This window comes from Phocoena sinus, chromosome 11 (genome assembly GCF_008692025.1).
Source record: "Phocoena sinus isolate mPhoSin1 chromosome 11, mPhoSin1.pri, whole genome shotgun sequence".
NCBI lineage: Eukaryota > Metazoa > Chordata > Mammalia > Artiodactyla > Phocoenidae > Phocoena > Phocoena sinus.
Genome location: NC_045773.1, coordinates 4,591,709 through 4,613,414, shown reverse-complemented (window position 1 = coordinate 4,613,414; position 21,706 = coordinate 4,591,709). Strand labels below are relative to the sequence as shown.

Below are 21,706 nucleotides of genomic sequence, written 5' to 3'. Positions count from 1 at the left end.
TAAAATCCAGCACAGCCAAATAAATAAGTAAACAAAATATTTTTTTAAAAAAAGGTAAATTGGACTTCAACAAACTTAAAAACTTTTCTGCTTCAAAGAACACTATAAAGAAAGTAAAAAGACAACCCAAAGAACGAGGAAAAAATATTTGCAAATCATGTATCTGGTAAGCGACCTGCATTTAGAATACAAATATTCTATAGACTACAGAATAAAGAATTCTTAGAACTCAATAATAAAAAAAACCCCACAATTTAAAAACAGGCAAAGGATCAGCACATTTTTCCAAAAAAGATACAAGAAACAGCCAAGAAGAACATGAAAAGGTGCAACATTACTAATCAGTAAGGAAATGAAAATCAAAAACACAATGAGATAGCACTTCACATGGCTATTATCAAAAAGAAAGAAAGAAAAAGAGAAGGAGGGAGGCATTGGCAAGGATATAGAAAAACTGGAACTCTTGTGCATTGCTGATGGGAATGTAAAATGGTGTAGCTGCTACAGGAAACAGTATGGCAGTTCCTCAAATATTAAAATTAGAATTACTATTGAATATATGATCCAGCAAGTTCACATCTGGATGTAGACCCAGAAGAATTGAAAGCAGGAACTCAAAATATTTGCACACCCACGTTCACAGTATTATTCACAACAGCCAAAATGTGGACACAAGCCAAGTGTCCACTGACCAATGAATTGATAACAAAATATGCTATATACATACAAGGAAGTATCATTCAGCCTTAAAAAGCAAGGAGATTCTGGACGTCCCTGGTGGCACAGTGGTTATGAATCCATCTGCCAGTGCAGGGGACACGGCTTCGAGTCCTGGTCCGGGAAGATCCCACATGCTGCAGAGCAACTAAGCCCATGTGCCACAATTACTGAAGCCCACACGCCTAGAGCCGGTGCTCCACAACAAGAGAAGCCACCACAATGAGAAGCCCACGTGCAGCAACGAAGAGCAGCCCCCGTTCACCGCAACTAGAGAAAGCCCGCGTGCAGCAACGAAGACCCAACGTAACCAAAAATTAATTAAAAAAAGACTAGCCAGATTAAAAAAAAAAAAGGCAAGGATATTCTGATATATGCTACAACTTGGATGAACCTTGAGGACATTATGCTAAGTGAACCAAGCCAGTGATAAACGGACAAATATTTTATGATTCCACTTACATGACGTACCTAGAGTAGTCAAATTCATAAAGAAAGAAAGTAGGATTTAAAACAAAGAAAGTAGGATGGTAGTTGGCAGGAACAGGAGGGGAGAGTGGGGTGGGGAGTTTAAGGGTACAGAGTTTCAGTATGGGATGATGAAAAAGTTCTGGAGATGGATGGTGGTGATGGGTGCAACATATTGTATATGTACTTAATGCCACTGAACTATGCGGTAATTTATATTATGTGTATGGTACATGGTGGTAAATTTCTGTTATGTATATTTTACCACAATAAATTTTCTAAAAAGAATGTTTATAGTTGCCTAAACCTACATGTCATTAAAAAAAAAGATAGCATGTTGATCATTACTAGTCAAAACACCATTAAAGTCATCGATACTAAATTTGGAGGCACTGGGAAAGCCCATGCATCTCCATGGACCTTGTGGCTTCATCTTAAAAATAAGGTATGAAGGACTAAATCAGACCTGCTTCTAGTTTGCACTCTCAGGACCCCTGTGAACTCCAAATGTTATATAAAAAAAAAAATCCTCCCTGGAATTCCCTGGGAGTCCAGTGGTTAAGACACTGTGCTTCCACTGCAGGGGGCACAGGTTCAGTCCCTGGCAGGGGAACTAAGATCCCGCAAGCCGCACTGTGCAGCCAAAAAAAAAACTCTGGTTATTTCTATTTCAATATTTCCAAATAAAACCTAATAAATTATTCTTTAACCTTTCAAAAGTCTGCCCAGAGCAACAAAAATCATCAGGCTTCTCTCTCTCCTGCAGACTGGAATTATAGGACTTCAGGGTAGACTTGCAGGTTATTAGAACCTTAGGACATCAGAATGTTCATAGCAGCATTACTCCTAATAGCCAAAAGGTAGAAACAGCCCAAATGCCCACCAACTGAAGAATGAATAACTAAAATGTGGTATAATCTTCCCTAGGTATCTGCAAGGGATTGGTTTCAGGACCCCCTGCAGATAACAAAGTCCAAGGATGCTCAAGCACCTTATATAAAACGGCATAGTATTTGCATATAATCTATACACATCCTTCCATACACTTTAAATCATCTCTAGATTCTTTACAATACCTAATACAATGTAAATGCTACGTAAATAGTTGCCGATAGGTGACAAATTAAAGTTTTGCTTTTTGGAACTTTCTGGTAATGCCTTCAGGTAAACAGCATTTCCCAGGGAAGCTCTTCAGAGTAGAGCCCCAAACATGACTTCACATCTCACTGGCCTCCAGTGAGTGACTCTGACCAAATCATTATGTCCAAATGGTTGGCCTTTACTGACTGACTGAAGCTAATCAGTCTCTCCACTAGAGCTAAAGATGGGGTCAATCTCATTAAAATGGCTCAAATGAATGGCTAGGTAATAAGGATAAGGGCTGACAGTTCCTCAGAGAAAAATATGGGATACAGTTACAATAAAAGGGGGAAACAGAAACAAACAACACGTGTTCACTTCACTGGTTAACAGGTGTTCACTGGTTTACAGGTGACAATCAGCAAGATCAAGGGATTAAAGGAAGGAGCTTAGAGAAATCCTTAAATTGACCTACTGTACATACTCTTAAAGGTACAATCAAAACTCAGGTGATACAATTAAATTCAAGCTTCTCAGATATTGCCGCTGTTTATAAAACACACACACGTGACCAATCAGGCAAGCAACATGGGTCTTTTCTTAAGCCCTTGTAGCTCTGTTTAGCAAATCTCAAGGGAAGATACTTGAGCATGCAGGGGACAAGATACCAGACGTTTTCTTGTTCAGTGACTTCTCTGGAACACATCTATCTCCAGGACCAGGAAAATAAAATTTCCAGAAAGTGAAATATGAGAAAATATAAAAGGAACAGACTGGGCTTCCCTGGTGGCGCAGTGGTTGAGAGTCCGCCTGCCGATGCAGGGGACACGGGTTCTTGCCCAGGTCCAGGAGGATCCCACATGCCACGGAGCGGCTGGGCCCATAAGCCATGGTCACTGAGCCTGCGCTCCGCAACGGGAGAGGCCACAACAGTGAGAGGCCCGCGTACCGCAAAAAAAAAAAAAGGAACAGACTTGACAGATAAAGGAAAACAAAACCCAGCATCTTTTAGGCATCTACTATGAGCTACGCAACACCCTGAGCAGACAGGTGTTCATATGCTGTTTCATTTAATCCACATAACCTCAAGTTACCTGCCTCCTCTGCAAAATATGGAGTTGGAAGAGATGACCTATAATGATCCTTCTAGCTCTAACACATTATGATGATTCTAGTGCCATGAAAATCTAACATATGTTAAACTTTTCTGATATAGAATATCCTTCCCTAGCTTTCCAAACAGACTATACTTCAACTTTCTCTTAATGATTTATAAGTTACTATGAGTAACCTCTGGCTATCTACAGAATATAAATATAGTAGATTTTCCTAAGAAAACAATTTTACTCAGACTTGAGTGAGGGAGGTTAATAACGTAACTAATATTTTAAAATATTTTTATAATACACCTGTTTTGAAGTAAAATTCAAAAACCAAAGATTTAAGATAAAACATGACTTCAAAGAACTTTCAGGTTTAAAGAGTAGCCATTTAATCTAATTTTAGTGGTAGTTTGATGGAAAAGTTTCAAAACAATAATGATAATGAATGGAACAGAAAACAGAGTTCTGTGTCTCCTTTCTACTCTTCAGGTATTTCTTACACTCTGGTTGTGCCACTTCTGACTTGATAGTATTTACACCTCTATGGACTCCCCTACTCCTCAGCAGTTGCTATTGACAACCCAATATGAGAAAGAGAGATAATCAAGCCTAGGTATTAAGGAGCACAACAGAAGAGAAAGAACCTAGCCTACTAGGCTAGAAAGGGCCTAGCCTACTGAGTAATGAAAAGGCTTCAGGACAGGCTTATGTGCATGGTCAAAGCTACATTCCAGAAGATTAAGGCTACCAAAAATCCAACATTCCTGTAAGCAAGGTCCTCCTACACACTTGGTCTACAAAACTGTACAGGCTCTTACGGTAAAATTTTTTAACACCCAAATTATAAATTCTTAAACTGCATGAGAACAGTGACTCAGCTTTGATAACCTCTGTATACTTAACTCCTAGAAGAGTACTTGTTGAATGACTAAATAAACTGAGCTTGCACTTTGAAGTCAAAGAGACCTGTTGATGAGTAACCTTTTTGGCTGTGTGAACTTCGGCAAAAAACATCCAAACCTTAATTTCTTCATCTGTAAAGTAAGCACAACTATATTTTAAGAGGTGGCTATGAGTAGTAAATGTAACACTACAAACTATGAAAAATTCACTGTCTGGTACACAGTGGTCACTTAATCCATGACAGCTATTACCACACGATAGCTATATTATTATTTTCGGTAATAATAGTGCTTATCCACACAACAAAGTAACCTAGATATGATCCTTGATTCCTTTAGTATTTTCCTCACCCACCACATTTAATCATCCATCATGTACTGTCAGACCCTCCAAAATCCAACTACTTTAACCCAACCCAACCAATCTGACCTAAAGCACCATTTTCTCTTGCCTAGATTACACCAGGAGTCACAATGTCCACTCTGAAAGCCTCTAAATCTATTCTCTACTGAGAAACCTTAAAACACAAATCTGGTCACACTATTGCTCCACTAAAATCCTTATTTTAAGTGTGACTGGTTCCCTATCACACTCAAAATACAACCCAAATTCTTTAACTATGACCTACAAGGCCTTACGTGACGACCTGGCCTCTATCTTCCTTCTCCACCTTATCTCCTACCCTTCTCTCTCTTGTTCACTTTATTTCTGTCATACTGGCCTTCTCGTTGCTAGTCACTTCTCGTCAATCATGTTTCCACACAAATGTCACTCCTCAAAGGGGACCACCTTGACCATCCTGTTTTACGTGTATCCTGCCCCTCCCCATCATTCTTCTCTCTTTACCCAGCTTTGTTGTTTTCATAATACTTTATTACCATCTAATTAATACTTTGAAATTATATTAGATATCTGCCTAGCCAATGATTGTCTGCCTACCCTACTAGATAGTATGCTCCAAGAAGCTAAGTTCAGTTCATCCTAAAAACCCCATCACCTCTAACAGTGTCTAGCATACAACTGGCCGTTAAAGACACATCCTGAATGAGTAACAAATGCTGGCACCTGGGTCCAATGGGTTCTGAGTTCTAACAGAAATCATCAGTGCATTTATTAACCACACTATGCTGCGGGGCTACACCCTAGGACCAGAACACTGACAAAAGTGGAATTCTGCAACTGTAGAGTCGGCACAGTGTAACTGCTGGCTGGCAGTCAGCTAAATTCATTACAGCAGCTCCATCAGAGAAATCCCAGACAAAAACCAGCTGATTAGAGCCAGCTGAAGCCATTATGTAATTCTATGCTTGAGTTATTTCCAAAGTTTGATTTACTTAGTATTGTTTGGCATTTTTCTTCATAGTTGTTTTATTTTAAAAATAAAACCAAGCACCATTCTTGTTCACCTGCTCTGTCACACTAAACTGTAAATGTGTTCCACCTACACACACATCCATTTGTCCTAAATATACACTACTGAAAATAAAACGTCGTTTTAAACCACAGTGCCCCTTCTAAAGAAATGTAGAAGTGTGTTTTTAAACATGCCTAAGATCATGTAGAATGCAAAAGAATGTGTAGAAAGAGGATTTCAGATGGAAGGAGGGGATTGCTCAGCTTAAAGGAAATAACAATAATTAACAAATATTTGGAGTAGATGTCTCTAAACAAGAATGCTTTCTTAAGCATAACCAAATTATAGTTTAGATTCTTGGATGTTAATCTAAAATATTCTTCATATACATAAGTTGTCAACCATGAAACCGATCAGCAAAATTAAAGAGGAAAACAAACTCAATTTCAGAAAGTACAAAAGCTAAAATCTGGGAAAACTGCTACATTTTCACATCAGGTTTGCAAATGATTCTAGAATCAGACAGTAGTCACCACTTTTTCTGTATTTGCTATGGGCCAAATACCATAGGCCATAATGTTGTAGCCCTAAAAATAAGTCTCCATCTTAGCAAATGATGAAGCCGATTTCTCAATGAATAAAAACAAGTGACTGTTGAATGTCAACAAGTTTTACATGCCACACCTAATTAGATGATTAAAATGATAAAGTTCTCAAACTCTTTTTTAAATAATTCAACTATAGGAATGTTTTTAAAAACTCAGCTTTTACAGCAAATTCATATTTTTTAAAATCAAGAACACATTCCTGGGGGTTTCCATGAACAATATGCACCAGGACAGCCAAGCAGGAAGCGCTGAAGAAAGAGAACAAACAGAATTTTCATCTTACACTTTCAAGAAATAAGTTTATCTTTTTGAAAGTCTAAACACTGGTAAAGCAAGGTACAAATCCTCCCCATAATATTGCACTTTTGTCATCAGGCAACAAATCAAATGGGCAGTAAGAGCACAGTACCTACCACTCAACTCCCAGGCATTAACAGAGAAGTCACAAACATTCTCTCAGCTAAGGCAAAAAGCTTTACTGTATTTCCAAAGTCTGCAGAGTTCTGAGCACTCTTTCCACAATTCTCATGCCCCAATCTACACAAAACACCATGTGACTGAGAAACTGGTTATAGCAGGAAGGGACACTCTTGGATATGCAAACAAAGTAAGAGAGTAGTAAATATAAGAGCCACACTATGTTTGTGAAAACTGACAAGAATTTCAGAGAAATCCAGTTATTTCCTAGTACAATTCCTAACAAGTGATACTACAAAGGACACTTGAATAGTTTTTTTATTCTAAACTCAAAATCCAGAATACCAGGTTGTGATAAAGGCATTTTAAAGGCAACACATTCATTTCAGCCTTCTCACCCTGTGACCCAGCTCTAGCAATAATTTCAGTGAACTGCTGCATTCAGAGGCATTTCTAAAAATGAATAAATAGCACCAGATTAATAAAATAGTAATTATTAAGAGATTCATTATGCTGGGAGAGTCTTGTTTTTTGCTCTTTTACTTTACCAGACGCTATAAAAAACATTTTGAAAGCAAGACTGTTTCAGGTGCAAGATTATTAGGGAGCAGCACACGTACGAAGTACTATTAAAGAGCCTCAGGACAAGTCAAATCTGATAAGACCACAATTATGAAAATACCAGTACTTAGGGTATAATTTTTTTAAGCGATGTGAGTCCTATGCTTAAGGTCCATCTACCACCTTAAAGCCTAATCTGAGGCATACATGTTTGACTGGAAATGTTACTCTATCAACTTCTGGAGATACCTCAGCAGAGCACTCACTCAACATTCCTCATCCATTGTCTTGTCACAGTTACTCTCCCGAAGGGTTAGACACCTTTGGACCATGGTAAGAAAAACCAATTATAACCACCCTGATTAATTCAGGAAGCTCTTCAGGAGTTCTGTGTGCAAGAATCAAAAAGTCCTGAAACTTCTGCCTAAAAGAGTCAAGAGGCAGTTGGGCAAACTCCAGGCTAAGGTTGACTTTGTTTCACCCTCTCCCTACCTCAGCCAAGCCAAACAGCCAAATAAATTTTACTATCCCCTCCTGACTAGGGAAACACACACACACACACACACACACACACAAAATCTAAGTATTTTCACACAGAGACATTGTGAATTTTCTTCAAAATGCCTCAGCAAATCAGCATTTAAAATTAATCTAAAAAAAGCCCTCACTTTTGAGTTTTTATTCAAATACTACTATCTTTTATTTCACTCAAAAATATTAAAGTGGTAGAGCAAAAAACACCTATGGCAGCTAGCACTTTGGCGTTGAATGAGATTTTAAAGAAATTCTTAATCTACCTAAACTCTAGTTTCTGAGAATGCAGCAATGCATTCTGTGGTTGAGACTGACTGCAGATAGTTTACTTCAAACAGGACAACTTAAAATTTTACAGAACTTTACAGTTTATTCCTCTCCACTATCTCATAGTGCTGTTAGAATTAAACAGACTAAAAGCAGGTATTATTCCTCTTTGTAAATAAAGAAAATGTGAAGTTCAAAAGATCTAGTGACAGTAAGGGAAGCAAAACAAACAATTCAGGTCCTCAGACTCTTAAATTGCAGCTCTATTTTAACACACTGATTTAAAACAAAAAATAATCATTTAACATTGTTACTATTATACTACTTTGAAATAATTACTGTTTATTGTTTATAAGTGATCCATCAGACCTGTATGTGGAAGAAAGGAAAATATGTTTTGTATATCATAAGCAATTTAAATTTACTTCATATTTAAGAGATTTTTATGTCATTTCTAAATAATAAATCATTTACCTTAGAGCGGTTGTATTACTAATGCTTTTTCTCACATGACCTTTCTTCTTATCCACTAAATGATACAGAATAGAGAATGTATGAAATATATAATAATAATATATCATAATGTATGAAATATAATATATAATCTTTTATTCAGAAAGCTAACTCTTATTTAAGACAAAAATAATGAAGTCTAAATTGCTTTTTACACCTCTGTAGCTCGGGGGTTAGAGCACTGGTCTTGTAAATTGCCTTTAAGTCATTCTTCTTTATCTTCAATCCAAAATTTTTCTCCCCAGAGTTGGTAATAAATACAGCTTAGATAAAATAAAATCTCCATGTAATTAGAAGACTGCTGAACTACAAACCATGACTCACTATTTCTGAAGATTAGTCAATACAAGAGAATTCCTATACATCAAAATAACCTGGGCACTGCCCTAGAGTTAAAATTCTGTTGTAATATTATCTAGCTGCTGTGAGTTTCTCCTTGGTTTGAAAGCAGAGAAAGGAGGAGGAGGAACTGGTAGCAAGACCTTTAAAAGACTACGACTGGTATAACTGACCTGAATCCACTACGGTGTCTACAGTTTTAAATAGCCTTTGATTTACGACACCTAAACTTAAGATTTACTTGTATTTCATTCTCCTCTACTCAGCATGTTTTATAATATGTGAGAGTTAAATAACACGTGAAACACACAGTGTTGGCCTGAGACAGTAAATGTTCCCTATTATCATGATATACGACAATCAGGAACTCTTCTAGATAGCCCTTACACCTCCAGCCTGGGTTTTTCTGAGTTAAAAGCCTAAAGCTCCTAACCGCTACTGGTACTGTCTTCCAAAATTAAGTCCCAGGTTGCAAAATACAGATCAATTGTTAAGCTCTCACATTACTTGGGGGAATAACACTGGCCATATGCCATCTTGTTCATCTGATCTTTGCAAATTGTCTCCATATTCCCAGAGATCCTCTGCAGAGACTGCACGGAGTAATAATTCCAGATACTTTACCCATTAGTCTGTAACTCGGAACCTGTGAGTAACATCGGCACGCTCCTAAATTACCTACAATTAACCAATGTAACTTTTTGGAAAACACCTCTCTCTCTGCTTGAATTTATCATTTCCTCAAAAAGCCTGTTTTTTTTCCCCATGATAGGAGAAATTAGACAAGATTTACTATCAAAGAGATAAATCAAATGCTATGTACAACTTACAGTGACAATGCTTAAAAGACATGTAAAATACCCTCTTTCACTGTTCTTTAAGTAAAGTACAGTTAGAAGTAGCTCTATTAACTATATATAGTATACAACTTTATCTGAAGTATTTGTCAATTTATATTTTAATCAGTTAATTAAAATATTCTAACTCTGTATCTTCCTGGTAAATCAGAAAATTAGAAAATAGGCTAAGAGTATAGAGTAGGAGAAATGGTAGCAATGAAATAAACTTAGTTCATTGATTTTTAATAACTCCAACAGCCATTCTGATCAGAACACTAACACTATTCCAAAGACTTGTGTCTACTCAGTTTTGATTACTTAATCGTCTAATGAATCTTTAAAAATTACAAAAGCCAACAAATCATTTCAGAAATCTTTCCACTAAGCTCACTCTTCAGAGTTATTACCTATCATATAAAATTCTAAGCATCTTAAACATTCTCATAAGAACTGGCAAAATTTGCACAGAAATCTTTCCAGAGAGGGAAGTCTCCCCATTAAATGGTAAATGTTTAAGATAAAACATTAGACGGGTATCCCCAATCACTCCAAACCTTAGATTAAAGGCTTCAGTGTGAGCCCACAATTGTTTTATACAAGTGATTAAAAGTTCCTAGAACTTTATGAAACATTGATTAGTGGTGGAGAGAAACACATTTTGGAAAGAATACTTTTTTTTTTTTAATTTATTTTTGGCTGCATTAGGTCTTCATTGCTGCATGTGGGCTTTCTTCAGTTGCACTGAGCAGGGGCTACTCTTTGTTGCAGTGCATGGGCTTCTTACTGCGGTGGCTTCTCTTGTTGCGGAGCACCGGCTCTAGGCGCGCAGGCTTCAGTAGTTGTGGCACACGGACTCAGTAGTTGTGACACACGGGCTTAGTTGCTCCATGGCATGTGGGATCTTCCCGGACCAGGGCTTGAACCGGTGTCCTCTGCATTGGCAGGCAGATTCTTAACCACTGCGCCACCAGGGAAGCCCCAAGAAGAATACTTCGTAAAGTGCTATTTTAAACTAAATCCCTAAATTAAATATGTAAGATTTGAAGAAAAGTTTTCACATACAAAGTCATAACAAACTGATTCCTTATCATCTTACAGAAAAAAAGTAATGGAAGTAATTATTTCTACTCAAGTCAAAAAGAGTTTAGGAAAGACAACTCTTCAGAAGGGATACCTCTGAAGGCTCTATGAAAAGTAAGTACTTGGGAAAGGCAAATTTGCTTAAGACTTGATCCCGGCCCTCAATAAATTTATAATTTAGATGAAGAAGTAATACAGGGATGAAGTGGGGTTAATCATCTAAGGCCTATAAGAAGGAAATGGAACTACTCTAAGTCATAAAGAAAATTATAAGGCAGACGGCATTCCCAGAAACCTAACAAAAACAGTAAGTTTGCACCACATCTAGAATTTAAATTCTAAGGTGCTGATAGGATGTAGGATGAAGTCAAAACTAACCCAGAAAATCTCTCTCTCTAATCTCTCCTTAAGTAGATGGCCTATATTTAGGGTATTTACTCCGTCTCTGTGTTTCTTCCTCTTTAAAATAAGGATCACAATGTACCTACATCTTCAGGCTGATGGGAAGATTAAATGAATTAAGGTAGGGCTTCCCTGGTGGCGCAGTGGTTAAGAATCTGCCTGCCAATGCAGGGGACAAGGGTTCGAGCCCTGGTCTGGGAAGATCCCACATTCCGCGGAGCAACTAAGCCCGTGAGCCACAACTACTGAGCCTGCACGTCTGGAGCCTGTGCTCCATAACAGGAGAGGCCGTGACGGTGAGAGGCCCGCGCACCGTGATGAAGAGTGGCCTCCGCTCGCCACAACTGGAGAAAGCCCTCGCACAGAAACAAAAGACCCAACACAGCCAAAAATAAATAAATACATTTATTAAAAAAAAAAAGAAAAAAAATGAATTAAGGTAAAACTCTCAAAAGAACCTGGCATATAGTAGTTAAGTCAACAAAGGTAAGCTATTATCTTTACAGACCTTTTTTAAAAAATGTATCTTTAGACACAACAATCACACTCAATTGTGAGATGGTCAAACTATAAGGCTTGGGAGAATTGAGAATGACAAAAGAATAGATTCACTTTCTTCAACTGCAATCAAAATCTCACAAGAACATAGACTCAGTATGAGGAATGGTGGCTAAAATTGCCTGCATTATTAAAACACTTTTTTTGGCAGGGCAAAAACACAGATGAATACTCGTTTTTTGTTTGGTTGTTTTGTTTGTTTTTGCCGCACCAGGCGGCTTCCGGGACCTTAGCTCCTTGACCAGGGACTGAACACTGGGCAGTGAGACAGCAAGAGTCCGAACCACTGGATCGCCAGGGAATTTCCTACTCGTATTTTAATGTATTTATAATGCGACTTCACTCTTCATTTCTCCTTTAAGCTCATGCCTTTGTTCAATCCAGCCTTGGTCCATCTGAGAGACTGGGTGATCAATTTTTCAAGATTACTCCAAGCTTCCTTCAAGGATTAAGTGTTTTGTTTTGTTTTGTTTTAATTCAGTTGGTCACACAACACTGGAAAAAACCCAACCTCACACATAAAAAGTTTCTGCTGAACAGAAACGCTCAAACACTTAAATAAAATGTCGTCTTGTCCAAGCTAGGAAACAATAATATGTCTAGTTTGGAAATGGCTTAACTACAGTTTCCCAACCAGTTCAAAAGGGCACTCTGATGCACTGCAAGGTGGTGTGTGTGTCAATATTTTGAGTTTTCTCACCCCTCTTTCTCAATTTCTGAGCACAAACTGGTAACTTCATCAGATGACTGGCCAGCATACACGAACATGAAAAAATGTGATACTCTACCCTTCTAATAGCAAGCAGGACCACCGGAGTTTAGAAAAGAGTCTAACTTTTTAAAAGGATAATTAATTTCAAAACAAGTTAATCAGCTAGTCCAAACAATTATGTTAAAGCAATCAGTTCCACAATGAAAGACATCTGGAGCCAATTTTATTTTTAACTCTTACTTTTTCATTATTTTCATTTTAAGTCACTTTGTCTGAACTCTTTTTTAACCCAAGTTTTACTTTTCATCTCCAAATCAGTCATTGCTTCTTCATTTAGGCAGCAACTGCTCATTTTTAAATGAAAAGAGCCATTTACAAAGTAAAACCATTAACACAAGCATGAAAATACATCAATGCACAAATAAAATATGGTTTAGGAATGATCACTTTGATGGCTGGGTAATAATGAAGTAAAAAACGCCTAGTCAGTGGAAGGGGATGGAGAGGAAATAAAAACCACGCAGAGGGGCTTCCCTGGTGGCGCAGTGGTTTAGAGTCCGCCTGCCGATGCAGGGGACACGGGTTTATGCCCCGTTCCGGAAGGATCCCACATGCCGCGCAGTGGCTGGGCCCATGAGCCATGGCCGCTGAGCCTGCGCGTCCGGAGCCTGTGCTCCGCAACGGGAGAGGCCACAGCAGTGAGAGGCCTGCGTACCGCAAAAAAAAAAAAAAAACACGCAGACATCTCATCCTGCTAATAAGTTAATGCCTGAAAACACTGACTTAACCTTGTACCAATAATTTCTGTTCCACGTAAAAGGCATCAATTTCAGTGGCAAGTCCTGCATAATTAACAAGTGACTTAAAAAACAGCATTAGCTTTCCTCAAAAATAAAGACATGAAATATAAAATAAGTGAATCCACTATTCTGCACACTAGCATCTCTCAATTGGACAGACACTGAGATTTATCCTCAAGATAGGAGGTACTCCTCCAGGTTTACAATCTTGCCAAAGCTATTTCAAGAAGTAACCATCTGATTCGGCCATTTCTCCTACAATTCATTCTGGAGTCAATGGCTTTCATACACAGAAAGATTCCCTACTCTTCAATGATACCCCCAAAGGTAATCAATCACCTTGCTTGTTTTAAGAACTAGTAACAATTACAATAAGGTAAACCTGTAAAACTGATAGTATCACTTGTTTCCCAGAAAATATTTTAAATCAACTTTTCAAGAATAATTTTCTTAAAACAAGGAAATGTACAGAAGTTTTCTCTGTAAATTAGACCATTGAATCATTAAAGCCCTAAATTATACCCAGCTACTTTGCCACAGGAGCAAAAAAACAAAATACGAAAATGTAACCTATGTAATTATACACCAAAGTCTGAATGCCTTAAGGAAAAGAACTATACGCATTTCCTATATCTTGTTATACTCCATCATCCAGTATAGTACCTCGCACAAAATTAGATGCTTAAATATCAGAATAAAATATTAATGGAGAAAAGCTATAATTACAATATTTACCCTAATTCTTTTCCATGGATATTGAATCACTATCTACCACATAAAAGTACTGATATATACAATCTAAAGAACCAGAATGCCTCTCTGTATACTGCAACCTGGCAGAGAACTGAGTGGAAAAGTATAAGGAGCACTATCATTTAACAATTTCTAAGAACCTATTTCAACTGCTAATTGCTTCGAAGAATATAAAGTTCAGAAAGACAGACCTTGCCTTCCAAGAGTTTTTAAAGTAGAAGAAAAAAAATCATCATTTCCCAAAGACTATGTGCTTTCCCAAAGACTATGAGCTTTCAGGATGACAAAGAGGCCTACAACAAGATGTGACAGCTTTTTTGTGTGTGACAGCTTTTTTGTGTGTGGTGATGGGGCGGAGAGGCGTAACTTCTTAAGAAAACGATAAGAATTTGGAGCATGGAAAGGTCACTTATAGCTCAAGTGGAGGAAGAGGTAGACACTAAAGAATGATTTCATTGTAGTATTTGAACTTGAAGGGGTAGCATTTTAATAGACGCATGTAAATGTTTTTCTTTATAAAAATGGAGTCTTATTGTACATATTTTAGTACCCTACTTTTTTCACTTACTATATCTTACCACCCAGGATTAACTGAAATCACCTTTTACAGGTTAACTGAATACATTTTAGATTAAAAGGGGATGAGGGTAGGGACTTCCCTGGTGGTCCAGTGTAAGACTCCTTGCTTCCAATGCAAGGAGCTCGGGTCTGATCCCTGGTTGGGGAGCTAAGATCCCACATGCCACGCGGCCGCCAAGAAAATTAAAGAAAAAAAAAGTGGGGGCGGGAATGAGGGTACAAAGAAGGTAACTACAACAACTGTATGTACCAGCTTACCAAAAAACTTTTTTTTCAAAAAATGAGTCACTAATTGTGTAATTAATTTATCTCTTTCAAGAACATTGTATACAAATACATTTATAAGGAAGGAAAAAGTCCATGCGATGCAAATACAGCCAGCTTCCTAACCTTCTGGTTTGACCATTCGATCTAATCAGCAGTGAGAAAAAAGCCTAGAGCCACTTCATATCCATTAAGACAGTTACTATCAAAAAACAGAAAATAACAAGTGTTAGCAAGGATGCAGAGAAGTTGCAACTCTCACGCATTGCTGGTGGGAATATATAATGGTTCAGTTGCTGTGGAAAATAATTTGGCAGTTCCTCAAAAGGTTAAACAGAATTACCATATGATCAGCAATTCCACTCCTGGGTATATACTAAAAAGAAATAAAAGCAGAGACTCAAATAGATACTTGTAAACCAGTGTTCATAGCATCAATATTCACAAAAGCCAAAAGGTGGAACCCAAGAGCCCATCAACTATTGAATGGATAAATAAAATACTTTATGTGTGCACACATGGGAGCATACACATACACACACACACACACACACACACACACATACATAATGGAATATTATTCAACCACAAAAAGGAATAAAATTCTCACATACAATATAATATGGACGAACCCTGAAAACACAGTAAGTGAAATAAACCAGATACAAAATTATAAATATTGTGTGATTCCCCTTATATGAGATACTTGGACTAGGCAAATTCACAGAGAGTAAGTAGAACAGAGTTTACCAGAGGGTGGAGGTAGGGAGGAATGAGGAGTTATTCTATAATTGTTACAGGGTTCTTCTGTTTGGGATGATGAAAAAGTTCTGGAAAAAGATTAGTGGTCATGGTTGCACAACACTATGAATGCACTTAATGCCACTGAGTAATACACTTAAATATGGTTAAAATAGTATATTTCATACTTTGTATAAGTTACCACCACCGCCGCCACCACCCCCAAAAAAAGCCGAAAGGGTCCATTTTGCATTGTCAGACAGCTAGATAAATACTAGTCGTGAAGGACATTATCTATTCTCACATTCACACTTCTCTAATTCCAGTCCAGACTAAGATCAAGGAAGGCAGAAGAGTATCATTTATCCCCTCATTCTCTCTGGCTGAAACTTTCCTCCACATATAAAGCCTATGAATGCAGAAGAAAATAGCCAGTATGGCAAGAGTGGCTTGAACCAATGAGTGAGCTGCCAAAGCAGGCAAATGTCCTCAAGGAGCTGGCAGTGAGAACCCAGAGCACTCTACTGATAAAGCAAAACAGACACGGTAATTCCTCCGACAGATGTCTAAGTTACAAAGTTCTGAGTATGAGTTTAATAAGTAGTATACCCTTTTAATTGTAAGCATTTGTGTGGTGGGCAGTAGGAAGGAACTAAATCCACAGGTGATTAACCTGTGAATCTCTACTCATGCAATTAATGTTTATTACATAATCAAGAGAAAGTTTTAAGAACTAGAGATTTATAAATAAGACATGGCTCAGCTCTAAGGAGATTAAGTTTAGCCAGAGATGTAAGACATCTATACAAAAAATTCAATTCAATAAACATCATTTAGCACCTTACATTCAACAAATTGAACTGAAATCAGGGGGGCCAGCCACTGTGCTAAACTCTGGGTATTCAAAGATGATTAAGATACAGTCCTCCGAGAAAAGATGAGAGGTAAACAAACACTTTAATAAAATATCAATATGTCACAATAAATACATATAAAGTCTACAGTGCATAGTACCGAAAAGTACATACAGAAACCCTGTTAAGTTTAAATAAAAGGTCTTATTATAAAACCTAATATTAAATGTGGTAATTTAGATTCAATACTTTCACCAAAGCACACAGGCCTGGTCCCTCAGCCTCTCAAATTTTTTCACAAATATCAATAAAGAAGGACTTGCACATTGACTAGAAAGCATTAATCTGAGTTGATAACCTAATGGGATGATAAGCTCACAAATGACTATATGATAAAGACCATAAGAAAAATAAATGCAAGGGTTTTAAGGTGGGGTTCAAAGAAGGAAACAATGAGTGAGAAGAAGAGAAAAAGATCGGGAAATGATATTTAGAAGATGGTGTTCAAAATGACTCTTAAAAGAGGAACAGATAAAAGTGAGGAAATCCTGTGAATCTCTCCTCATTAGATAAGGTCGCTGAAGGCAGGAACTTGCCTAATTCACCCTCCACCACACTAGCCTTCTGCACCTACTTAGGTGCTAAAAAAAAAAATGGCTTCTGAATTCCACTGAAGATAGTAAGAGGAATCCACATTAGCAAGACATAGAAGCAAGAACTGTATGCTTAGTCTGAAAAGCAATGGAGACTCTTGGACAATTTGCCAAAGGAAGTAAGGCCAGCACGTCTACGCTTGAATATTCTTGTATCATCACAAAACAGGAAACATAAGAACCCCATAACATATTTCCCTCCATGAAAAAAAGCTGGCTATCTGGGAAACAAAGGGGAAAGCAGAATTACTCTGCACAGCATAACTTTCTGTATTCTTTGAATTTTGTAGCATGTGACTGTACTATCTATACAAAAAATCAATGAAACTCAATTTTTAAGATTCTACACATTTAAAAAGTGAATCTGGCAATAATGCGAAAAGTGTACTGGCATGGGAAAAAATAAGAAAAAGAAGTTCAATTCAGAAGTTCTAACAACAGTCAAGGCAAATACAGCATAAAAGCCTGAACTAATCTGGAGGAAGTAGAAAACAGGTGAAAGAAGCTCAAAAATATAGTTGTCAGTGTAATCTGAGAGTGACTGAATGGTTTGGAGGGACATAAAGGCCCACACCACGAATAGAATTTAACTTTATTATATGTATTTTTCTATTATAAGCCAATATATTCAGAGAATATGAAGAGTATAAAGAGGAACATTATCCGTATTTCTACTGTTTAACAACCACTGTTAACATCTACATGTGTTTTCTTCCTATGGGTAGGTTTTGAGTTTTTTTAAAAAGCTTGAGATATAATTTACATACCATACACCTCACCCATTTAAAGTGTACAATTCAATGGCTTTTATTATACTCACAGAGTTGTGCATTCACCTCCACAATCAATTTTAGAAATTTTTCAATACTTCAAAAAAGAAACCCCTGTCACAGTCACTCCCCACTGCCCACTCCCTCCAGCCACTGGCAACCACTAATCTACTTTCTCTGCAGATTTGCCTATTCTGGACACTTCATATAAAAGGAATCATACAATATGTGGCCTTTTCTAAATAGCTTCTTTCATTTAATATAATGTTTGCAAGGTTTATACATGTTGGAGAATGTACCAGTACATCATTCCTTTTTATTACTAATATTCCACTGTACTGTTTCATTTTTTAACACAACTGTAATCATTTGGATATAGCATTTCCCGCGTCATAAATGCTTCATATACGCCACAGTTAGTGAAAAGCATAAGGCCCCATAAGTGGCTGTACCACAGTTTACTTAATCATTTTCTCATTGTTGTACATTTGAACTTTTTCTAGTTTTTTCTACTGTAAACAAACTTCCTTAAATGCAAATGGGAGTTCCTTTCTGAATGATCTATCTGGATCCAGGGAAATGCCTCTCCCCAAAACTCTGAGCTTCCTAATGAGATTTGCCACACAGAACAAGAATCATGTTCTAAGGAAGACTCAGTATTTCATCTACCCCAAACCTAGGTAAAGGACAGATGTTAAAAGCTATCCGAGATTGAAAAGTATGCCTCCATAAAACCCAGATTATGAATGTCATAACTTTAAAGACCTATTAACAAAGTTAAAACATTAACTACCTTGATTCTTCCATCAGAAATGTTTATGGGTGGAGAAAGGTAAATACTTTGTCCAAATATGATGCCTAGAAAGAAGGAGCTTCAAAGAAATCAGACTACTTTTGCCTTCCCTAGCAGGCTGGAAGAAAATAAATAGGAGACAACATCTTGACTACAACAGTAAAGATGTACTTATCTTGCTACTGGATCATACTAAGTGGAACCCAACAGGTAGAAAGATGTCATCGGTATAGTCTACAAGGGTCCTCAGAAGCAATTAGACATATTTGGTTCCCTAAAACACTGTCATTGCCTGCAGCTTCCCATTCATTAACCAAAAATGTAAACAGTCTCTAAATCACAAAGGTTTTGATTCCAAACTAGTTTTAGGGTTGTTAATCCCCACCCAGTAAAATCCCTTAGAATCTGATCTAAAAATAAAACTCTGTGTCAAGTGTTCCTCAAGAAAAACTTTGTACACTGATTGGAATGTGAAGCAATTAACACACTTCTTGAGTGATTTGCCAAAGAGACTTGAGATAGCCTGGGCCAAAACCAGTAACAAAGGAACAACACCCATTTGACATTTTCCTTGGTTAAACTGACATTCTAGGAGTAGTTTTAGAAGAAAAGCTAACAGATCTGAAGTTAACTATTAAAATCACTGCGAGCTACACAAGTATTTTCTGGGAGAAAAGGAGGAACAGAATGACTCAAGCACCGTAAAATTAAAGATGAAAATTTTGATATGTAATTAAGGAATTTTTACTCACAACTTTAAGGCAATACCCAGACATTACTATCCTGAGGATTACAGGCAAGGTAGTTAAGCCCTATACCAGAAATACTAAGTGAATTATAACACAAGTATCTAGTATCACATTTTCAACCTGGTCAGTTTAGCAAATAAGCATTCTTATACATCCATACACATACATAAACATAAACACACTCTCACACACACACCCCAACCTAAATCCTAAACAACCTTATCCTAAATGAACCCAAGTGTTCTTTGGATTTCCCAATTAATTTAGCCGAGGTGAGCAATTTTCCAACTACAGACATTTGTTATGGAGAACTGACAACCATGACACGCACAATTTAAAAAACAGAAGACCTTTTAATAAGTCAAAGCTCGATTTTGTGGTTTCATTAAGCCCCATCCCGCTGTGACATTAGTCCACTGCCTTTCAAAGGCAATATTTAAAATTCTCTTCTGCAAGTCAACATTAAGGCATGCTGTTTGGCTAACAAGCTCCTCCCAAGACCAGGATTATTATATATGGCCTACTATGTTAACATGCAAACAAAAGCACGCTCCCATGTAACATTTTTCTACTTTAAGCAATAGGTTATTAACCAAGTTTTACCTGGAATTAAAATGTGATAGAATCATGCACCTACTACTAACAGGCTATTTGAAATAGTAATTTCAAGTTATTAATTATATTTTCCATTTAATAAATAATCTGGTGCTTCTGGAAAAGTCAAATTCAACTTCCAAGAAGTTGTTTCATCTTTGGATTTCACAGACGGCATGTTTTAAACTAAAAGCAACCAGTCTCAAAGCAGTTATAATACAATACTTAATGTTTAACCTTTCTCCATTTCATCTTTTAGATACTTTTCATCATAAGTGACCAGCTTAACCTACTTCTCACTGTTTTCTTCTGCTAAACCAAATCCCATAAAATATGTTCTAATGTATTTCACTCAAGCCGTCTATTTTGAAGGCATGCACATCTTTTAAACTCTTTGACAAGAGTTTAACAAGACTAAGCAGTTCCACTACAACTTACGATCACAAACACCGCATACCTAAAAGATAAACTTTTACAACAGAAAGAGTAACGGGTTAATTTTCCCAAGTATCCAGTGTTCAACTGGGTCAAACTGTCTCTGTTGCATTTTCAACAGCTTATCCCTTGAAGTGATATGGGTGAAAACAAGCCAAAAGGTTCTCCAGTGGTATATAATCATCACAACCCAAGAAAGATTTAGGAACTGCTAGATTAAGTCCGTTAATACCATAATAATCACTTTAGCATAAACATTAATCACAATACAGATCTTTGGGGAAAATTATGTTCATAGAGCTGAAGACTTTATAACAGAATTGGAATCCACGGAATCAATCCAAAGGAACAGTTTACTATATAAAACATTTACTTAACTAAAAATATACTCACTTGCATTCTACAATTTTTCAGATGTTTCATATAATCTGCCAATTTCTAAATGAGTGGGGAGCATGGTTTACATTGTCAACAGCCACTGAAAATGTAGTATTAGTAGAGTGTACTACATTTATAAAATCAACATTTTTGTTAGCAAGTGTAACTTTAGAAGAAACGTTTCCAAGAATCCCTAGGAATATGAGTTCCGTTCGTTCACCACAATGCAAGTACAAAACATTTGACATAAAGCCCGTATCAAAATGTTCTTAACTGGGTTTAACAAAGTCAATCTGTGCAATTACTATCAGCTTTAACATCAACAGAAGGAGGAAATAAAGTTATCAGCAAGAAAAGAGAATTAGCAACACTCGTTTAAAATAATCCCAATTAAATCAACTAGTTCACTATCTTCAACAAAGATCCTTCCCAAGCTAGCCAACTTTTGTTTCAGACCCTAATCTCCCACCACTTCCTTCCTGCACCCCAGACTGCTTGCTGCTCCCCAAACTCCTGCACGTCTCCGTGCCTCTGTACCAGCTGTTCCAACTTAGCATGCTCCCCCCCCTCCTCCTCACCTGATGAGCACTTACTCATCAGCCCAAACCTCAGCACAAAAGTCCCCTCCAGTCTACAAGCTTCCTCAACTCCCCCAGGCAAAACCAGTTGTTCCAAATTCCCAAGACACTTGGTAAATCCATCCTAATCACAGCGCACAGTGTTCATGCCTCGGGAGCTAACAGAGGGCAGACTCCCTCCAGCCCGGAGAGGACGAATCAGGCAGAAATGATGAACGTGCGCTGAATCCATTCCCTACTTAGACTGGGTGATCCTCTAGAACCCGGCCACATCTCGAGGAGACACAGGAGACCCTATCATTCTTCCCGC

The 21,706-nt window shown here is 37.4% G+C and overlaps 1 protein-coding gene across 2 annotated transcripts in view; it reads right to left on the bottom strand.

Moving 5' to 3' along the window:
• The window catches only part of RAF1 (Raf-1 proto-oncogene, serine/threonine kinase), a 73,661-nt gene that overhangs the window by 50,799 nt on the left and 1,156 nt on the right, over positions 1–21,706 (bottom strand). The window lies entirely within an intron of this gene.